We start from the raw sequence: 9229 nt of genomic DNA on the forward strand, positions 1-9229 counted from the left end.
TGCATCTGGAAGTTAAGTGCAGAAGCAGTTGTTTTGAAGCTCTTGCAGCCCTTTATAGGGCACTCACTCAAATACTTGTTTTTTGCAAAATTGCACATTCCAAATTTCAACCCTAGAGTGTTATTGGAGGATAATTAGCTTTTTTTTTTTTTTTTTTTTTAACTTTTTCTGTTGAAGTAAAGGTCAATAAAGTTATTTTTATTCTACTATTATACTGATTGATGTCATGGTGTCACTGTCTGTGACGTAGCCTGATATTTGCTGAATGGCTTGTAGAAGTTACCAAAATTGGTTCTTCACAAGGTTATTATAGTTAATGAAAACTAACAAAATAACGAAAACTAGAATTTAAAAAACATTCTCGTTAACTGAAAAAAAAAAAAAAAATGATATCTAACTGAAACTGTATGTTGTGGATACAAAAGTAACTAAAATTTACTAAAATCATAGTGAAAATGTCCTTCGTTTTCATCTTTGTCAACTTTTTTCATACGTAAACCTTTTTGGTTCACATAAAATCTATTTCATCTATCTGGTTTTATGACTTAATAAACTTATTGGGGCTGAGGAGGATAAGCCAAAGGAAATAAAGGCAACATTTACTGTGACTTTTTGAATCTCGCACCCAACAAATACCCCATTACAAAAAAACTAAAACTAACATTAAAACTAATAAAAACTAAACTAAAACTAAGCATTTCCCAAAAAATAAAAACTAATTAAAACTAGCAAACTCACTCTAAAAACTCTAAATTAATTAACTCTAATCTCTAAATTAAAACTAACTGAATTTCAAAACAAAAATTGACAACAAAATTAAAACTAAAACTAATGAAAAATCCAAAACTATTATAACCTTGGTTCTTCACCTGATAAAGGGTTAAACTAACTTTGGTCAAGTGGCTGAATTGCCTTAAAGTTAACAATTTCCTGTGAATATGAAAGTTTATTTTCAAAAGCCACTATTCATGTAAATGCAGAAACTGACACACCATCACGGACATGTCCAAAACTGTAGTAACATGGTGTCTTGTGTCGCCCCTTAAATTTTCACATTTGTGCTTTAAAAACGAAATACTTTAATCAAAAGAATGTGCTTATTCCCAGATCGTCCAATCCTGACTCTTTGGGTTGGTAGTAGGAATGGAATGCTACACCTTCAATGGCTTTGTATTGCCAATGTGTGAACAGATTGTAATATAAGTGAGACCTTGTAAGAGTAACAGCATGCAGACTGATTTCCATGTAAAAGACTCTGGGCCTCTCTTCAGCTCCCCTACAGGGCCACCAGCTAACATTATCACTAGCAAAATATTATTTGAGTGGTAGATAGCAAAAGAATGCAATTGGTTTTGTAAGACATGCACTTCACAGTGAAACATGGCTGTTAAAGAACAAGCATGTTTCCTAACTGTGTCCTGCAGTGTCCTTCTCACCATGCTTAACTTCAACTGCATCACACTGCATCCTTCCTCTCAACAACAAAGCAATCTCACTCTGTGCTGCACATGTATGTTCTCACGCTGTGGCCTCCAAAAACATGACGAGAGGGGTCCTTAAAAGACTTCCAAGGAAAATAAAAAAATAATTCCAGTCTGTTATCTATACTTTTTTAGACCAATAATCACATTGTAAATCATGTTTGAAAAGAATGAGATGTAATGATTTTTTACCATGTTTTATTAAACTAAGAAAAATTACCATGTAAGTATGCAACTACGGATAAATATATAACCTATCTAACTTTTACTTGATGAGCATGACGGCATTATCAGTGGTTTAATAAGAAAATGTGTCAAAGCTGTCATATCCTCTAATTAATGTATATCTTATGATTAATTAACATCGACTGAGGTTAATCTAAGTGTAGGATTGTTGGTAGTTTCTTTCTTATTTCTATTTCTGATATTTTACATATTTACAGGAACAGGTTGTTTGCTTTTTTACTTATTGTGAGCTAGTTTGTGAAAAGAGTGAATCTGTTGCTTAGGTAGCTGATGCTGATGCTGATGTTTTCACATAAGTTGATAAAACTGCAGAGAGTTTAATAACGCCACTGGGCACTGAAAAATTGAGATTGCATCTCTAACAAAAATAATTAAAAAAAAAATTTCCAACCCAGAACTTTTGTGGTTGCCATGGTTAATGCAGGGTGATTGGTGGTATTTTAAGCATTTTCTATTGGATGTTGTTAGATAATGTTGATGTGCTTTAGCACTCAAAGAATATTATTCTCTGTCTTCAAAGAAAACTTGACAAAGGACATTTAACATGTTACTCACACATATACCTCAACATCCTATGACTGTCACATACACAAACACACAGTTATTCCTGTGATGACAAATCTATTGGAGGGCATTTTCCCTAAAAGGGAATTTTTTGAAAAATGCATTTCCGTCTTCAGTGAGCAGCGTCTTACTCCATACTCTTTTATCAGCAACAGGAAGTGTAAACACAATGCCTTCTGGGAAATGCTGTGGGGCCTGTTAATGAAGGGTCATCATTAGTGAGCGGACACACCCTTCCTGGTATTCAGCTGCTGCTGCTGACTGCATGTCTGCCTCTCTCTTTCGTCTGCTGTCTCACTTTGTCTTTCTCTCCTTCGTCCTGTTAGTTGCTCTCACACTTCTGGTCTCTCTCTTCCTTCCACTTGTTTCTCGCTTGATGTTTCTTGCTCGTACTTCCGATCCTTTCTTTCCTCTTAAACTTTTCCACTTCTCTCCAGTTGAATCTCTCAAGGTGAAAACTGCATTTTGTTGTTTCACACCGTCTATTTCTGTTTCCTGCTGATCATTTCACCTTTTTCCTTTTCTCACCTTTTCTCTCCCCCTTTCTCTCCCCTCCTCACCTTAAAAGCAGATTTAGCACCTTAGGAGGCGCTGTGAAGGATAAACACACCAATTTTCCCAACTTTTTAAAGTCACAATTCAACTCCACTTTACTTTCAAATCCCTCTCTGCTGCTTGTAAATCAATAGAGGGTACACACAACGATGTATGAAAAGTGACAGGAGACAGATGTGTGATCAAGAAAGTTTAGATTTTTGTTCATAGAGTTCTTTTTACCTGTCGTTATATATATATCCTGGTAGTTGTAAATCTTATGATAATCACCTTTTTAATTTTCCTCTCAACTGCAAGTGTCACGCATGCAAATCTCACTTCAGGATTATACAAAGTTATTTATGGCATCATTTATCAAAGGCATCTTTCAGAGGTATGAAGAATAAATAACATCCCAGAATATCTGTAATTACATCTGTACATTGTCCGCAGGCAAGGGAGCGTGCATGAGTGTGACGGAGGAGAAGAACCCGACAGACGCAGAGATACAGTTGTCATTCTCCGGGATGTTTTGTGACTGGCAGACAGGTCTGACCTACTTTCACTCAAATAAAGGCTAAAGCATAGAAACGAGTCAACAAGACTTCATAATCCTGGCGGTCGCTGAAGGGTCGTTGAAGGTCACGCGCAGAAATACAATCCAGTTCTGTCCTCCGGGATGAAATCTGAGGAGGGACAGGGGACGCGTGTGTCTTTTGTCCATCTCTGGTGGTCTGTATGTCATTAATCATATCTTGGACACTGGTGAATGGCAGAAAGTGTAAAGTTTTAAACTTGATTTTAACACAGTGGTTTCGGGGTTCACACATGGGAGAAAGAGAACTGGATACAGCGTTGGAGGCATCGTTCATGTCTATGAAAGTATTTTCATGGTACATGAAGCCTAAAAAAGTCAATTTATGTATATAAAAGGACCCGAATCTTTCGCATCTGTTGGCCCACAGAGCAGGCATATTAGTGTTTCTAGTTATGTCCCGCCTCCCAACCAATCAGCCTCATTCACATGAACAGAGGAAGAAAAATAACTCTAGATTCAGCTTTTTAGTTAATTTGACAACTTTTAGGACACAATCATTGAATTAAGGGCTATGTAAGTGTTTATACTGGGAAGCTGATGTTCCTCAATAAAAATCTGCTGATTTACAGATCTCTCTTTATTTTCTATGGGGAAACATCTATTTATCCCCATAGCATCATGTGACCCAGAAGTTGTAATTACACAGTTCAGCCACTAGGTCAGATTTGCTCTAAAGCCTGGTGCTGGGGGCTTCGTAACTTCAAATCCCCTGTTCTTAATCTCCACCACTGGCTGTACCTGATACCAAAATAATTTGAATTTGAACATACACAAAAAAAACTAGTTTAAAGAAAAACATCAAATCAATTACAGTTTTGTAGATGAAAATAAACCCTGGGGACCTCATATTCCCATTCCTTGATTGAAGCGTCAGGAAATGTTGCTTTAAGTCCACTTACAGAAATTACAATTATAAATGGACCTAGAAATAACTGCTCCAAGTCTACGTCTCTTGCTGCTGATTGAATAGAGTTAAACGATAACCCGTATGTCCTTTAACTCAATAAGATGGCATATTTTTCTTCTTTGAGTGGATAACAACTAAGCATGAATGGTGTGTCAGTTTGTGAGTTTGTCATATGTCCAGCACTCTTTGGTCCAACAAAATATCTCAGCATTTGGCCAGGTTGTTGTAGTGTATGTGTATATTTGCTGTGCATATTCTCAGTCCTCAGGTGATGATTCCTAATGCAGATAACCATGTAATATATTGAGCTCCTTCATGTTCCCCAGAGGATGAACCATTTCCATTTAAGAGGATCTTCATGTGGTACTCCTAGACCAGAATATTAACTCTGAGTTAGCTGCTGGCTGCTTTGAATTGATGAAGTTTTTAAGGTTACTCATTATCCCCAGAGAAGGAACCCTGTTGACTTTAATGATCACATGACCTTTTCTTTAGTATCACCCTTGAATGAAAATCTGTTCTTCCTGCATAATGCAACAGGCTGACTGCCATGATATTTGCTTATACTCCCCACAGGAACTCCCTATTTTGTAGAGCCATTCAGAGGTCAGATTTGTCCAATTTTGTCCAGCTTAGCATCCAAATCATGACTGTTTCTTCTGAGCATATCAGCTCATATGAAGGAGCTCCAGACTAAAAGCCCTAAGATCTGTCTCAAATTATGTCTCTGACACATTTCAGATCACTGATGAGAAGACACTTATTTTTCTGAAATGTAATGTTAAATATGCAAATTAGGTATTACCTTAATTAATCTGTGATATTATAAATACATTTACCGAAGAGAAAATTTGCACTTTTGAAAAATCTTGGATTTTTTTTACTTTTCAGACATGTTTGAGTCAAAGGTTTTTACAGAGAGAATTTTTGGATATCTCTTTTTTTTAATCATTTTATCACTCATAAATCTGAAAATACTGCCCCCCTCATAAAAATGATACATTTTTGCCAAATCCTTGGGAATAAAATGTTCTTTGAATCAGGCTTTGAATTATATATGCACAAGCCCCACTATAAAAATGTTCTGAATATATTTTAGTGATGAAACTGGGATGTTTGGTTGGAGAGAAATGAAAATTTCTGGCTCAAAAACAGCCTTTAAGGATATTAATTGTAAAATAATTTTTTTTGATACACTACAGAATAACGTCAAAAACAACAAATATTGATATCGATATCTATCGTGTTTTTAAAAAAAATCCTATTCACTGGTAGTATCCAAGCTTTCTGACATTTTATGTTAAAATATGCAAAAAAAAAAAAAGACTAATTATCCAATGCAAAATTTTGGTTTAATTTAGGATCATTCTACAGACGCAAAAAGACAAACTGCAGTAAAATAAACACTGAAACATATTTTCTGAATGTTTAATTTCTCTAGTCTGTAGTAAGACGTGTTATGGAAGCAAAACAGACAAGCAAATTGACCAGTGCATGTTTTGCCTGCAGTGTCTTCCAGTTAGTCTACTTTACTTTCACCACCCTAAAATCAGGAGTTTATTTATTTCTGGCACAAGAAGTGATTTCACAGCCCAAATCTGCGATGTTCAACTCCTAAATACTGTAGTGTGGGTCTGTTGTTGAGATTAAAACAGGTTTAATCACATAGCAGCTTCTAACAATCTGTCTGCTGTCAGCCAAGTCACACGAAGAACCGCTTGTCACGCACACACACACACACACACACGCACGCACGCACGCACGCACGCACACACACACACACAGTGTCCTCACTGACACTGTCATGTCACAGAGTGTATTCATGCTCTGATTGGTGTTCAAGCGCCTTCTAGTTAATTCTATTTTCTTTCACAATCAGCCAAATCTGATTTTGTTACAGCGAGCCTTGCTCTGAGTGATGTGGGCCAGATTTGAAACTGACAGTAATGACCAACAGTCATCTGAAAATAATTTAAAGCCTAGCGTGTTATCCACATTGGTTTTGGCTCAGCTGTCAGCCCCCGTCTCTGCTGAAGGCGAAATATCCAACTACAGCACCTCCCAGTAGTGAAAATGTTAAAGGAGCCATCTATGAGAAGATTTCTTTCTGTCCAAACATCCCAAACTGAATGATCTGAACGTGAACAGTCATATAACTCATGTTCATATTGTTAAAGTGGTTACATTTACTGCTGATTATTTTTATTTTGTAATAGTGTCCATTGTCAATCAACATATCACGACTGCTGGTGTTGAAAAAATGTAAAAGTCTGTCCAATGCAGCATTTAAAAGCCTCATATTCTTAAGGAAAGCCTTCAAGTACATTCAAATATACATTTTGGTATATTTAATCAAATGTATATATATTTTGATGCAATTAAATGTGTCACCTTTTTGAATGTACTGTCTTCTGTAACATTAGACAGTTTTTTCGGACCATTTTATCTCCCTATTGATCGATTCCTTGGGGACGTAAAAAACTGGAAATTGAAACATGTTCACATTCAAGGTGAAGTGCAGTATATTATGTGAAATGTAGAATACAGGTCAGTCACTGAAAAAAAAAAAACACGTAACTGGGTCTTTCAGTTGTAATCAGCGACTTCAGCCGAGCTAACATCGCCACAGCTGGACAGCCTGTCAACCACTCTGACATATATCTGAATGAATGAATGGCTCTAATCATGAATCTTGTGTGTGTGTGTGTGTGTGTGTGTGTGTGTGTGTGTGTGTGTGTGGGAGGGTGAAGTCTCCCAGATGGCACCCAAAGGATTTTCACTGATAGCTCCCTCTCCAGGAATTAGACCACTGGGTTTAGTTGCTTCAACGGCTTTCGACGTAACAACCAAATCAAATCACCTCTGTGGATGTGGATCCATGGCCCAGAGTGACAAAGAAAACATCCTCACTGCAGAGGAACTCTCCTCACACACACACACACACACACACACACACACACACAGGGTGGACAAAAAAACAGAAACAGCTCACCATGTCAAGGAATCAAGGAAAGCTACAGCACCACACACATTATGTCTCAAACGTAAAAAATAGGTGTTTCTGTTGAGACTTGGTGCTGCTGCTACAGAGTGACATATTAAACAAAGTGTGTATATATAGCAGGGTAGTCTTCAGCTGACAAAATGCCACCACTCGACTGACAAGATCTTCACTACTTTGGAAATATTAAATGGCGTCATCAATACTTTATAGCCACACTAAGTTGACATCAAGTTGACAGCTGCTCGGAAAAAAAAGTGTTTTTATGTATGGAACTCTTCAAAATGAACAGCTAAAGACCTCCTGGTGGATTTAGTTTGCTTTAAATATTTTCTTTCCCCTGCTCCGTCCACAGATCATCCCGTATCGTCTTAATGGTCACAGCCGTCTGTCTTCAGGAATGACAGCCCAGCCTCTGGGGGGGAGCAGCGCTCAATTACAGCATTCAAATCTACGCCGAGCTGTCCGAGATCATTGGCATAACATATGTGAACGGTGACGGTGGCCGACAGCCTGTCCTTAAAGGGGTTATAACTACCATTTCAAGATATTTTGGTACCGTCCTCGAGACAGTTTGACCAGTATTCATGAGCGTTTCACCCTGGAGTGACTGGGAAAGTAGCCTCCAGCGTTTTTCAAAGGATCTGGGTTACATTTTCTGGCTGTTGCTGCTGTACAGTGCTTTTCAATCACAGAGAAATGTAATTCAGGCTCCTATTTGCTGAACAAAAAAGCTCTGGATGCATCTGTCTATACATTATTTTAGCTCCTGCTCACATACTTATCAAAGGAACACACACACACACACACACACACACACACACACACACACACCTGGGAGTATTTCCTTTTCAATCTCCCCACCCTTAGAAATAAAAAAGAAAACTTACCACACAGACAGATGGTCCAAGCCAAGAGGAATCTGTTGATCGGACCTTTAATTTGGTACAAAATGAAGCCCAAATCCTTCGGGTGTTCTCTTCCTCACTCAAACTGGGGTTATACTTTATTAATGTGGCAGGTTGTGGTAGAAATTAGTGGCTGGTAGGTGGTCGTAAGCTCAGCAGGGAGTAAAACCACTTCCACCGCGAGTCTTCCTCGCTCTCTTCTTGCTGTCGGCTGATGTTAAAAGAGAGCAGCAGGTGTTGTTGTACGAGGCAGGGATTTTTCTCTCTCTGTTTTTACCAGGTTCCTGTACAAATCCTTTTCTGGTCCAGATAATAAGATAAGTCTGTGATGATGGTTTGATTCCTCTTGAATGAGAATGAATCCCAGAGACAATCAAAGTCGAAGCGTCAAATTTGGGAAGAAAAAGCAGAGTTCACTCAGCGGGTAATTGCTGAGATGCCACTCTCAGTCTTTTCCTTTGTGTGTTTTTTTCTCAAACAGGTGAAAACACAGTAGTCGCTCCAACACAAAAGTTTGTGTTTAATTCCCTCCTCAGGTTGTCGAGGTTTTTCCCCAGGAGTCCAACAGGTTTTCTTGCTCTTTTTCCTCCCGCCGCCTCTGATGTGGTTTTCTCATCCAGCGGCCAAAAGTGTTGAACCGCAGCTGTCCAACCGCAGTCCCCTCTCACACAGGTCACTGCCCACTTCCTCTTCCTGTTATTGTGGTCAGTCTTCTTCTCTGGTGCTCCCTGCTACCGCTCCTTTTCCTGTCCTGGAGGGGGGGTAAACAGAGAGAGAGAGAGATAGAGAGGTATTGAGAGGTATGGGATTGGTGGAAGGACAAAAAAAAAGAAAGAGGCAGGGAAGCAGAGAGGGAGCGCATATGTCAGAACAGCTCAAAGACGCTCGGAGAGGCACAGAAAGCAGCCGGCTCATGTTCATGAAGCAGATGGAGTGAGTGTGTGAGAGAGGAGAAGGGAGGGAGGGTGATGGAGAGTAAGGTGAGAGAGG

At 38.6% G+C, this 9229-nt stretch overlaps 1 protein-coding gene across 1 annotated transcript in view; it reads right to left on the bottom strand.

Moving 5' to 3' along the window:
* Positions 1-8863, bottom strand: part of cdh5 (cadherin 5) — a 39789-nt gene extending 30926 nt beyond the window's left edge. The window contains exon 1 of the mRNA XM_059359292.1: positions 8222-8863. The gene's annotated coding sequence lies outside the window, so the exon portion shown is untranslated. The remainder of the gene's footprint in view (positions 1-8221) is intronic.
* Between the last annotated feature and the right edge of the window lie 366 nt (positions 8864-9229).

The sequence above is a fragment of the Centropristis striata genome, chromosome 20, assembly GCF_030273125.1.
Source record: "Centropristis striata isolate RG_2023a ecotype Rhode Island chromosome 20, C.striata_1.0, whole genome shotgun sequence".
NCBI lineage: Eukaryota > Metazoa > Chordata > Actinopteri > Perciformes > Serranidae > Centropristis > Centropristis striata.